Consider the following 13285-nt stretch of genomic DNA (forward strand, 5'->3'; position numbering starts at 1 on the left):
GTGTGTCTACGTGAGTGTGTGTGTGTGTGTGTCTACGTGAGTGTGTGTGTGTGTGTGTCTACGTGAGAGTGTGTGTGTGTGTGTGTCTACGTGAGTGTGTGTGTCTACGTGTATGTGTCTGCACGTGTGTATCTGTGATCAGATGGACGGGTCAGGAGGTATGAGATTAGATAGGGTACCAGAGATCAGGCAGGAAGAAGACATTGAAGTATTGTCGTAGATACAGGGATGAGGATTTTACAAAAATAATTGGGCGGCCTGTGATGGCATAGTGGTTTGCATTGCTATCTCACAGCGCTGGGGACCCATATTCGATTCCTGGCTTGGGTCACTGACTGTGTGGAGTCTGCACATTCTCCCCGTGTCTGCATAGGTTTCCTCTGGGTGCTCCAGTTTCCTCCCACATTCTGAAAGATGTGCTGGTTAGGTGAATTGGTCATGCTAAATTGCCCCTTAGTATCAGGGAGACTAGCACGAGGTTATGGAGATAGGTCCTGAGCAGGATTGTGATTGTTGCAGACTCAATGGGGCGAATAGCCTCCTTCTGCACTGTAGGATACTATGAAATCCAATGTGCAAACAAAGGCAGAGAGAATCAAACGTCATTATATTGATTAATTCTACATAGTTGGACAATAGATGTTTCTTCCATATTTGGAGGCTAGTTATCTATCTGTTCCATATGCAAGCCTCTACTATAGTCCAGCACGTGATCACCCTTGTCCACAGACTGGTGCACACACGAAATGTGGTTGATTGATGAACTGAGTGACTTCCCCATACAAGTCTGGGGGTTACCACAGCCACATGGGGAAATCACTGACTGTATTTAAAGTTTCAATAGTGTCAGCATTTTCAGACTGACTAGCCTTATTGATTTCTTTTTCTTCCTTTTCTTTGCATCCTTTCATATTCATCCATCCAAAGGATGCAAGGAAGAGGATTAGAGCAGTTGAAAAGTTCGCATGAATGAAGAAGTGATGGTCTCCTCTGTGGGTGAAGAAAGACTTGCATGTGTATATATATATTTTTTTTTCCTTTGCAACTGCTGGACAAACCAAAGCATTTTCAATCGATGAAATTGTTCGCCTTAGGGGCGGCATGGTAGCACAGTGGTTAGCACCGCTGCTTCACACCTCCAGCGACGTGGGTTCGATTCCCGGCATGGGGCACCGTCTGTGTGGAGTTTGCGCATTCTCCTCGTGTCTGTGTGGGTTTCCTCCGGGTGCTCTGGTTTCCTCCCAAAGTCCAAAGATGTGCAAGTTAGGTTGATTGGCCATGCTAAAATTGCCCCTTAGTATCCTGAGATGCGTAGTTTAGAGGGATTAGTGGTAAATGTGTAGGGATGAGGAGTGGGGCCTGGGTGGGATTGTGGTTGGTGCAGACTTGATGGGCTGAATGGCCTCTTCCTGCACTAAGGTTTCAATGATTTCTATGATTCTATGAAATGCTTTTGAAATGTTTGTCATGTAGGAGAAGTGTATAAAGCCAGGAGCAATGAGATAAGTGACCAGGTCATCTATTTCTTTTGGGATATTGATTGGAGAATGAAAATTGGTCTGGACTCTGGATTACCCATCAACCCTTCTTTGAAACAGTGTCCTGAACCTTTACATCCACTCGAGGACAGATGGATCTCCAATTTAATATCGCATCTAAAGGATTGCACCTCTCGCACTGCAGCCATTCCAATTCAATTCAGTGCGTAAGCATATTTGGCAGCTGTTGGCTGCAGAGCTAAACCCCACAAACAGCAATTAGACAAATAACCTGTTAATCTGCCTTTACTGCTGCTAGTTGAGGGAGGAATGTTGCAATTTTCTCTCTCTCTCTCTGCCTCGCACGCTTTGCTCTGTCTCATGTGCTATTCCTCTGCCTTGTGCTCCCCCTCTATCTCTGCTTCATGCTCCCTCTGTCTCTACCTCAAGCTCCCTGCCTCACACTTGTCTCTCCCTCTCCTGTTCTCTCTCTCTCTGTCACATGCTCCATCTCTCCGTCTCTCTTTACTGCATGCTCTCGCATTCTGCTTCTGCCTTTTGCACATCTTTTTGCCGCATGCTTTCTCTAACTCATGTTCTCTCCCTCCCATTGGCTGTAATGTGCTTTGACAAGCGTTGAATTCCTGTATGTTACTCTAACAGTGCAAGTTCTTTTAATGCCCCTTAAAACAGAAATCCATGTATTTCACTCTGCATCTCACAGCTCCACCTCTCATTTACTATTAGAATCGTACAATATTTCACTGATCTTTTTAATATTGTTTGACATTTGCTCACCATCATCATCTTTTGCTGATTTCCTGATCCTTTCTTCACCTCTTCCCTTTATTATTGTATACTCTCTCGTATTTTTATTGTATACTTACCTGGCAGGGGTGTAACTGTGATTATGCAGGTAGTTCGCCCAGGACGAGACTAGCCCACTGCACTTTGGGTGTGCTGACGCCTGCGATGTTCCCCAATGTGGGATACTCGACTGTAAAATTTGCAGGCTCCATATGCTTGCTTCTTAAATGTTACTTCGCATCTAATCTCTTTCTTCACTAGCAGTGTTTAGAAACTTGAAACAGTCTCCCTTTCTAATGGTAGATATTAAATCTGCAATTTTCCAATCTCCTTTTGAAAAATAACTCATTGTTGACCCCAGTTTTGTTTTCCTTGACTCACCGTGGTTAACTCGCTCCTCTTTAAAATCTACCAATTTTAACGTGGTGCCCGTGTTTTTGTGCTAACTTTGCCCCTTTCAGTTGGAATCGAAGCTCTGTCATTATTGTAGTCTGCAATTCAAAGATGTCCACCCATGTTTAACATATCATGACTCACCTTTAGTTCTAACAACGTCCCTCCCCTTGTACAAACACGCTGCTTGCGAAGGAGTCCTAAATTCATTTTAGGAAATCTTTTGTTTGTTTGTTCCCTCCCTGCTCCAAACAATGGGACCAGTTCACATCTCCCAAGGGCAATTTTTCTGTGGCTGCACAACAATATTTGCATATATATTATGCTGTTAACATGTTAAAAGGTCCCAAGGCACTTCATCGGAGCATTATCAAACAAAAATACATACCTCGGGCTCCCTATAGATTGGTCTTTCCATTTCCCTCCCACCATTTTGCAATCTGTAATGCAATCTGAGTATAATGATCCCTTTTTATCTCTCATCTCCCGCCATGTTGGTTGGGATTTTGTGTCTGATTTCCGTGAGTGCGGGTGGCAACGTGGACACACAATTCCACCAGACTCAGAAAAGTAGAATCTTGCCAAAGAGGACAGGGTGACTAGGGAGCAGTTGTTCCCTTTGGATGAGGGGGCATAGTTTTAGGGTAAGGAACAAGAGATTTGGAGGGATTTGAGAAGAAAAACTTTTGCTCAGAGGGTGTTAGGAATCTGGAATGCGCTGCCTGAGAAGGTTCTCGAGGCTGGAAACCTTACAATCTTTAAAAATATTTGGATGGGTACTTGAAATATCATAATATTCAGGGATATGGGATAAAATGGGATTAGCGCAAATTTGGTTATTCTCGGTGATGGGCTGAAGGGACTTTCTGCACTGACGCAGATCTCGTTTTCCGATTTTCCTCGCCCCCTGCTGGTGCCAAAAGCTGGCCCAGAGAGGTCAGGACTTAAATAAATTCTAGTGACATTAAAGGGCTCCCCAGCTGCATCATCCCCTCACGTAGGGATCTCCTCGTCACGTCAGCGAGGTTTACAAGTGTTTTAAAAAAAGGAAACCACTGGGGGTACACAGGTAAGTATGGCCTCCAGGTGGCAGGGAGGGACATGACCAGGTAGTATGCTGGCACTGCCCCCGGCACTGACCTCTTCTAAATTTAAATTACTGTTCATTTCTGTTTATTCATTTTGTGGGTTCATTAACTTCTTTCCTGTTCAAATACAGCCCAATTTTAAGAAATAAGTCTCTGTTACCCAGAACTGCTGTGAATATCTCAAAACAATGAATAACTCCTTCATGACACTAATGTTTTGTCACTCCATTGTGTTCTGTAATCTACCCACAAAAACAAGAGTGTGTGGATAGGAAGCACCCTATTAATATGAGTAAGGGATTGATTAGGAGGCAAAACTGGAGAATGCGATCCAGTCCAGTTTGCAGGCTGTGACTAATGTGGTTTCCCCTTATTGGGGCATCTGCTTTTTTACTGGATTTGAAACAGAGAGCTGTTCCTCAGTTTGTTAGTGTCATCAAGTTGGTAAGCACAATAAGTAGAGCAGATGAAAGCAGAAAGTTTCAAAGAAACATTGATAGAGTAAGCGAGTGGACAAAGCTCTGACAGATTGTAATGCCCCAACTATGTTAGGCATTGTGGGTTTTACACAGAAAGAAAAGCCTTGGTTTGCACACGTAGATTCAAAGTAACATCAGCAGGTTTTGTTGAAGGGCTGCTCTCTGCACTGCATCAGGATATTAAACTGGAAGTAAAACAGCAGCCAAAGCAAACACCCAATTGACATAACATCAACAAATCATGTGATCCGCTCTTAAAGCAACCCGCATTCTTTTTAAAATGTACAGCGCAGATAAAGTTTAATGTGGAGAAGCATGAGGTGATCTAATTTGGACTGAAGAAAGATAGGCCAGAGTATTTTCTAAATGGTGAGGAGCAGAGAAGTTTAGCTGTCCATCTACATGAACCTCTAACAGTTAGTGAGCAGGCGCACAAAATAATTAAAAGTAGTCTTAGTCTGACAGTGGAGTAAATGAGTGGAAATTGTGCCAAAGTTATGTAAAGCCCTAGCTGGAACACAGCTGGAATGGTGCAATCGGTTCTGGGGACTGCAGGTCAGAAGAGACATTTTGGCCTTAGAAAGCAAAGGCGCAGTATGATTCAAGTTATACTGATGCTAATATAGTTAATTTATGAAGGCAGGTTGCTTCAGCACAGCTTCTATTTTCTTTAGTGAGAAAGGTTTTTAAGGAGATCTAATTTAGGTGTTTAAAATAATTGAGGAATTTGATGGGGCAAATGGAGAGTAGCATTCTCTTCTGGTGGGGGAATGCAGACCAGTGCCATAACTTTAGATTTAGTGCAGGACCATTCAGAGGTGTTGTTGGGAAACAGTTAAGTTGTGGAAATCTGGAAGTTTCTCCTCCACAAGGCTGTGGATGCTGGAAGTCAATCGAAAATTTCAAAATTGAGATCAATGTATTTTTGTTGGGTGAAGTATCGAGGATAATCATAGAAACCCTACAGTGCAGAGGGAGGCCACTCGGTCCATCGAGTCTGCACTGACAACAATCTGACCCAGGCCCTATCCCCATAACTCCACACATTCACCCTGCTAATCCCTCTAACCTATGCATCCTGGGACACTAAGGGGCAATTTAGCATTGCCAATCAACCTAACCTGCACATCTTTGGACTGTGGGAGGAAACTGGAGCATCCAGACACTGGGAGAATGGATTCTATGATAATGGAGGTAGAGATTGAGATCAGTCGTGATCTAACTGAAGGGCAGGACAGATGAGAGGGTCCAATCAGCCTACTGTTCCTGTATTCTCCATTCTTGTAGTTGGGTAACCTGAGATTGGGACCCTGGATGACCTGTTCCTGAACTTTTCTTTATTTCCTGAATCATCTTACAGGAGTTCAGGATTTTCCTTCCATAAGTGGTTGGTTCCCATGTAGACCATGATGATTGGCAGCTCTCTTTCTTTTTTCATGATCTTTCCTAGCCTTTCCCAACTCTCCTTGACTCTAGCACCTGAGCAACAGCAAAGCATATGAACATCTTGACCTGTTATCTCGACTGGAAAAGACGGTGCCCCTCACTCTAATTCTTGAGTTGCCTGTTGCTACTGCATTATGAATTGAGTTGCTAATCTTTGTCATCCCCTGTTCCCCAAGCCATGGTTTCTGAGACCATTGAAATCCATTTCAGGATCCACCCTCATGCAGGTAATGCTTGTAACATGTTGGGGAGGATAATATTCTTCTTTGTGCTTGTCACTCCTCCCAACCCTTGAGCTGCGTTCAGTCACCATTCATTCCTCCACCAAGCCAACTCCTTATAAGAACATAAGAACATAAGAAATAGGAGCAGGAGTAGGCCATCTAGCCCTTCGAGCCTGCCCTGCCATTCAATAAGATCATGGCTGATCTGTCATGGCTCAGTTCCACATTCCCGCCCTCTCCCCATAACCCTTAATCCCCTCTCTTATCAAAAACCCATCAACCCGCGTCTTAAAAATATTTAGCGAGGTAGCCTCCACCACTTCAACGGGCAGAGAATTCCAGAGATTCACCACCCTTTGAGTGAAGAAGTTCCTCCTCAACTCCGTTCTAAACCGCCCCCCCTTTATCTTGAGGCTGTGCCCCCTAGTCCTATTATCCTTTCTGAGTGGGAAGAGTCTCTCCACCTCTATTCTATCCATCCCATTCATCATCTTATACGTCTCAATGAGATCTCCCCTCATTCTTCTAAACTCTAACGAGTACAAGCCTAGTTTATTCAGCCTCTCCTCATAGCTCAACCCCCTCAACTCCGGCATCAGCCTAGTAAACCTCCTCTGCACTCCCTCCAAGGCCAAAATATCCTTGCGTAAGTACGGCGCCCAAAACTGCACACAGTACTCCAGCTGCGGCCTCACCAATGCCCTATACAGCCGCAGCAAGACCTCCCTACTTTTATACTCAATCCCCCTCGCTATGAAGGCCAGCATCCCATTTGCCTTCCTGACCACCTGCTGCACCTGCAAGCTGGGTTTTTGCGACTCATGCACAAGGACCCCAAGGTCCCTCTGCACTGTCGCCTGCTGCAGTTTTTTGCCACGTAAGTGATAATCCTTCCTACCATTATTCCTACCAAAGTGGACCACCTCGCACTTGCCAACAGTAAATTCCATTTGCCATTTCCTGGCCCATTCGCCCAGCCTATCTAGATCCTTCTGTAGACTCTCCACACCCTCCGCACAATTTGCCTTTCCTCCAATCTTGGTGTCGTCAGCAAATTTCGACACCCTACACTCGGTTCCCTCCTCCAGATCATCTATATAAATGGTAAATAGCTGAGGCACCAGCACCGACCCCTGAGGCACTCCACTAGTCACCATCCGCCAATCCGAATAGCACCCATTGACCCTCACTCTCTGCCTCCTATTTGACCCCAATGATGTTGATACACTCTCAAACGCTTTCTTCAGAAATCTCTTTACCCCCAAATATAAAATCAAATCACTGCAGAAGCTGGAATCAGAAACAAAAGGGAAAATACTGGATAAATCTCAGCATGTCTGACAGCATCTATGGAGAGAGAATAGAACTTGCGTTTTGAGATTGGATGACTCTTTTCTGTTTTTGTCTCTTTACCTGATGTGTGGGCTTGTTTTCAACTTTTTTGAACTCGTGTAATCTCAGTTGGTGACATTTCCTAAAGGTCTGCTTGCATGAGTGAACAGAGATGGGGCACCTCACAGTGCCAGGGACCTGGGTTCAATCCCCAGCTTGGCTCACTGTCTGCATGGATTTCCTCCAAGCGCTCTGGTTTCTTCCCGTAGTCTGAAAGATATGTGCCAGTTAGGTGCATTGGCTGTGCTAATTTCTCTACGTACCCGAATAGCTGTCGGAGTGTGGCGACTAGAGAATTTTCACAGTAATTTTATTGCAGTGTTAATGTAAGCCTACTTGTGACACTAATAGATAAATTTAATCTTAATCTTAAAACTATGATTCTCCGATCGATTTAAATTTTTATTGAACCACTCTGTCCTTCTTCAATCTGCTGCAAATCCCCCAAATTCCCATTATGGAAATATCATTTTTGTTCACGGTTGCATGCTCACTTCATTGTTGGTCTCCTTACAAGCTCCAAGCAGTTTCAGTTCTGCAGTGTAAACAAGTGATCAAAGTAACTATTGGGAAATTCCAAACCTGCAGCTGAGAAACCTTTCTAGGATCTGAGGCAACACGAGGCTGATTGATTTGATTTAGCATTGTCTAAGATTGCTCTTCAAACCAATGCCTCTCTCAAGACCATCGTTCACTTTCAACAACTGCTTCCTCCGCTCCATCTCCATAAATCAGGTACCACTCCCTAAACACTATCCCAGCAATTGCAAAAATTGGGTAAAACGTCACTGGATGGTGGGAGAGAAGTGGATGAGAACGATTGCAGGTGAAGAAAGAAGGGACTGGGACCAAAGTGAAAGGGGTAAGAAGTCAAAATGTTTAGTCTAAGACAGAAGGTTGTGATTTGATTTATTACTGTCACATGTATTAGTACACAGTGAAAAGTATTGTTTCTTGCATGCTATGCAGACAAAACCTATCATTCACAGAGAAGGAAAGGAAAGGGTGCAGAATGTGTTGCAGTTCTACTGCTGAATTTGAATGCATCATCAAGGTTGATACTTCACTGCTGCAGAGAGAGTAAACACAGTGAGAAGTCTCACAACACCAGGTTAAAAGTCCAACAGGCTTATTTGGTAGCAAAAGTCACTAGCTTTTGGGGCTTTGCCCCTTCATCAGTTGAGTGGGGGGTTCTGATCACAAACAGGGCATGTAAAGGCATGCCTTTATATATGCATTTATATGCATATAAATGCGAGTCTTTACAGCTAATTAAGTCTTAAAGGTGCAGACAATGTGAGTGGCGATAGCATTAAGCATAGGTTAAACAGATGTGTATTGTCTCCAGATAGAACAGTAAGCGAGATGTTGCAAACCCAGGCAAGTCATGAGGGTTACAAATAGTGTGACATGAGCCCAAGATCCCGGGAGTAGCCAGCAGTGCTTTCCTTTGGATGAGAGAGAAATATGACGTCCTGACTCTTCAACGTGATGCTTCAGACTGTGTTCTCTTCCTCCATTTCTCTACAAGAGAGAGAAGGAACACTCAGTGACACTAAGCAGCTGCTAAAAGCAACACTCAATGCCAGCTTCCTGCTCAGAAGAGAACACTATTAATCCTCCTCATGGTTTGTGAAACTACACAGTTTAGAAACACATTTCTCTAGGAAAACAGTTTAGAAATGATCCCTAAGAGTATAATCTTGGTATAAGGGAATGTCCCTGTCGTACTTATTCAAAAATGTGCATGGGGTGCATCCTGGTTTTCCTATCATTATTGCTCAACCATCACCACTGCAAGTAGATTAACATAAGAACATAGCGTAGGAACAGGAGGAGACCATTCAATTAGATTAATGATGACCCATATCTTAACTCCAGCTACTTTTGAGCTATGATTTCATAACCCTTTAATACTCTTGTCTAACAAAAACCTATCAATTTCAATTTTGAAATGTTGAATCGATTCCAACCTCAACTGCTATTTGAGAGAGAGAGAGCATTCCAGATTTGCCCTACTCTTTGTGAAGAAATATTTCCTGGCCCTTGAATGGCCAAGCTGTAATTTCTGAAGATTCTGTTCCCTTGTTCTAGCCTCCCCGCAGCAGAGGAAATAGTTTTCCTCTGTGTCCAGTACCAAGTTGGTCTTATTGCCGTTGAATTGGATGATCAGCCATGATTAAAATGAATGGTGGAACAAGCTTGAAAGACTGAATGACCTCCTCCTGCTCCTATTTTCCACATTGTAAGATCTCATTCTGTGCAAAATGAGTGTTAGACTGGTAAGGTCATTCAGTGTACTTTACCAAAGTTCTTTGGAAGTGCAGGATTATGAGATGGTTCTGGGAGGAAGGATAAGATGTGATCGAAATGTGTCTTTCTTTCAAAGGATGATTTTATCCACCTCTTGTTAGGACAGTACAATGAGTGAACTTAAGACAAATGAAAATACAAACAGGTCACATTTAGCTTGAATAAATGTCCACGGTTCTCCTCTGCATGAATGCTTACTGCCTTATTTCTCTTTCCTTTGTGTAAAGTAGAATTGTATAAATAGTAAAAAACTGCCTGAGAGGAAATGGCCTGTTGTGTCTCAGAGAAACACAGCTTGGAGTTCTGGTGTACAGACAAATGCCGCAGTGTGAGCTTTGCCGCTGATGCTTGTGAGCAACAGGTAAGAAGGCCCTTATGTCAATGAAGACATTTATGTAACATTACTCCCACTGAGACCTTGTTTGAAATACCTGTCCATACCAAGACCACATTACTGTGCGTTGACTTACAAGCTGAACTCACAGTGTGGACACTTTCTGCTGAAAGTAAGGACTAGACGCCTATGCTCATTGATAGGAGGGATCCGCACCAGGAATGGCACCTCACTGTGACACACATAAAGTCTTCACAGGATAAAATACTTTCAATGTGAAATGTGGCTTCCTCTCACCTTCTCCTTTTCATCTTGCACAATTTATTCCTTTTGCTCTCTGCCTTCACAAGCCCCTCCAGTTTTGCGCCCCTCCAGTTTTGCACCCTTCCAAGATCTCTGCGTTCCTCCAATTCTAGTCTCTTGTGCATCCGTGATTTCTTTCTCCGTACCATTGGTAGCTGTGCCTTCAGCTGCCTAGGCCGGAAGCACTGGAATTCCTTCCCTAAATCTCCCCATGTCTCCCTCTTCCTTTAAAATTACCCTTTCAAACCTACTTCTTTGACCGAACTTTTGATCACCTATTATAATGTCTCCTTTTATGGCTTTGTATTAATTTTTGAAAAATCATTCATGGGATGTGGGGGGTCAACCAGCATTATTACTATACATCTCTAATTGCCCACTGAGAAGGAGTTGGTGAGCTACCAGTACCTGTGGTGTGGGTATGCCCACAGTGCTGTTAAGGAGGGAGTTGCAGGATTTTGACCCAGCGGCACTGAACAAATGACAATATATTTCCAAGTCAGGCAGGTTTTTTTAATCACACCTTCCAGTTGAAATGCATTGAAATCTTTTACTGCATTAAAGGTACTATATAAATGCAAGTTATTGTTGTGCTAACCAATACAATATGTTGTTAGGGCAAGAAGAAATGAGCTGGGAGGAGACTTGTTTGATGTCCATAGAATGGAATAGACTTGTTGGGCTAAAAGGCCTGTTTCTGTGCTGTCAAATTCTATGTTAACCATTAGTTACATATGGTTAATTTAAGGTGTGGTCAATTGCATTTCAGATCAATAAATTAAAAGGTGATTAATATAGTAATGAATAGTCTATTCTCTCAAGTGAACATCAAACATCCCCTATCGCAATTCTGCAGAAGAGTTATCCCTGGTTACCTAGACAATATTTATTCAATCAACATTACTATAAAAACAAAATAGATTATCAGGTCATCGTCATATTACTGGGAGCTTGCTAAGTGTAAATTGACTGCTGCATTTCCATACTTTACACAGAGATTACACTCCAAATGCAAATTGACTGCAAAACACTTGAGTCCTGTGCTCTTGACGGCGTAAAAATGCCATCTTTATTTTGCTTTGTGGTTGCAATTTTCATTCGCGTGGTATATGCGTGTGAACTTGAACTTTGGTTGTGTGTTAAAAGTATGTAAGTATGTTTTGATCATTGTGTCTGCTTTCCTGAATGATGGTAGATACTTATTAAGTAAATGTTCACTTGTGAATTACAGTTACCTATGTTGTGCAAAGCATGTTCTCGTTTAAAATTATGCATGTGGCTAAAACAGTGTCCTAGTTTCTAACATTCGCTGTTCCTTCACTGTCAAAATCCTGCAACTCCCTCCCTAACAGCACTGTGGGTGTACCCATACCACAGGTACTGCAGGGGTCCAGAAAGTTGGGTCACCAACTCCTCCTCACTGTCAGAGGTGCTGCTCGTTGATGAGACATTAAAACCGAGGTGCCATCTGACAAAATTTAAATTCTATTCAAGGATTTAGGTCGATATTTAATCCTTATCCAACACTACTGGAACAAATGACCCGGTCATTTGTCATTGAATTGCTGTTGGGCCTTGCTGTGTGTAAATTGGTTGCCTACATTGCAACGGTGGCTATATTTCAAATGTACTTCATTTGCAGTAATTGGCTTTGGGATGTAGAGAGGTCATGAAACAGAGTATAAATACAAACCTTTCTAACTTTTTCATTCTGCCAATTTGTTACCCTTGGGATGAAAATATTCTTCGATCTCCCCCCTCGATTCTTAGCAGTTTTAGATATCTCTGGAGGGAACTTTCCTGTCCTGCCTCACGTGGGAATCATAGTGGGTGGGAGTGCGAGCCATACAAATGTCCTCGGGCAGTATGTTTTCGGTTTTGGGGCTAACGTGGCTGGAAAACCCCACCTCTGAGTTTGAATGCGCCATCACTGGTTGGCCCCATTGTTTGCATCTGTCATGTTTTCCATGTATTCACATTCTTATACTTTCAAAGAAAATATAAAATTATTGAGAGAGGGGAAAAAAAGAGACATCTGAATGGAAGATTGAGTTTCGAGCCATTCAAACGGACAGCTACACAGCAAGATATTTTGACATGTTTTGCAAATTAGAATATTAAGACAGTTGCACACATTCCGAGTGTTATTTTTAGTTGTTCTGTGTGTACCTAGGACCAGGAAAGGTTCTTTGATTCTATGAATCGCTCCCATTCTACTTCATCACAATCTCTGGAGGCACATAGATATCACTGCAACAGATGCTTCATGACAGAAGATCAGTTATGTTCTTTTCTCTCTCACTTTTTTGGGTAGCAGAGAGCTGAAAGTTTCTGTCTTTTACTGAATGCTGAATTCTGTTTCACAAACAGAAGAATTGTCTAAAGACAGAAGGAATTTTGTGAACAGATGGACTTAGCCTCTGCCAAACCACTCTTTCTGATCTCCCCTACATGCTGCTCATAGGGTAGATAAAGAAGACTCCAGATAAAGACTCAGTCGATATCTAGCCCAGAAGAATATTTAGTCACAGCCTCCAGGTGTTCCATTATTTCAAGCAGTTTTTCTCCACTCCCATTCCACATGTCAATCAAACTTTATACAAAGAACAATTTCCTCACATCATCTCATGAATTTGCCTTTGCCTAGTATAACCATCTTGCCTTGCTGGCTTTTGAGCTTTTTAGGATGCTGAAGATGGAGAGAATTGCTTCCCACTGATGAGAGGTTTCGCGTACAAGCGACCAGAACTTGTAAAGTTGGGCCATTGAGGAGAGAAGATAGGGAACACCAGAGCTGATCGAAATGTGGAACTCGCTTCCACAGAAAACTGTAGATGCTAGCTGTATAAAAGATATTAAATCTGAATCTGATAAACTTCCGCTGGCCAAGGATATTGAGCAAAGGAAGATGGAGGGCCTGAGTGGAATGCTTATTGGGGGAGTCAGTGCAGACTCTATGGGCTGAATGGCCTTTTTCTACAGCGTAAGGGTTCTACAGCATGAGGCTGTGGCCCAAATCAGCCATGCT

General features: G+C 42.9%; 1 protein-coding gene, 1 non-coding gene and 1 pseudogene across 2 annotated transcripts in view; 2 read left to right on the forward strand and 1 right to left on the reverse strand.

The window, feature by feature from the left end:
* LOC145357741 (exostosin-1-like) overlaps positions 1–13285 on the forward strand; it is a 257169-nt gene that overhangs the window by 39147 nt on the left and 204737 nt on the right. The gene's annotated exons all lie outside the window — the stretch shown is intronic.
* On the forward strand, positions 2358–2488 carry LOC145358081 (U1 spliceosomal RNA; annotated as a pseudogene).
* LOC145358058 (small nucleolar RNA U3) lies at positions 8803–9012 on the reverse strand. Its single transcript, XR_013889428.1, has one exon. It is a non-coding gene; the product is annotated as a small nucleolar RNA U3 (small nucleolar RNA).

Source organism: Carcharhinus amblyrhynchos, chromosome 24 (assembly GCF_965287045.1).
Source record: "Carcharhinus amblyrhynchos chromosome 24, sCarAmb.v2.hapA, whole genome shotgun sequence".
Taxonomy (NCBI): Eukaryota; Metazoa; Chordata; class Chondrichthyes; order Carcharhiniformes; family Carcharhinidae; genus Carcharhinus; species Carcharhinus amblyrhynchos.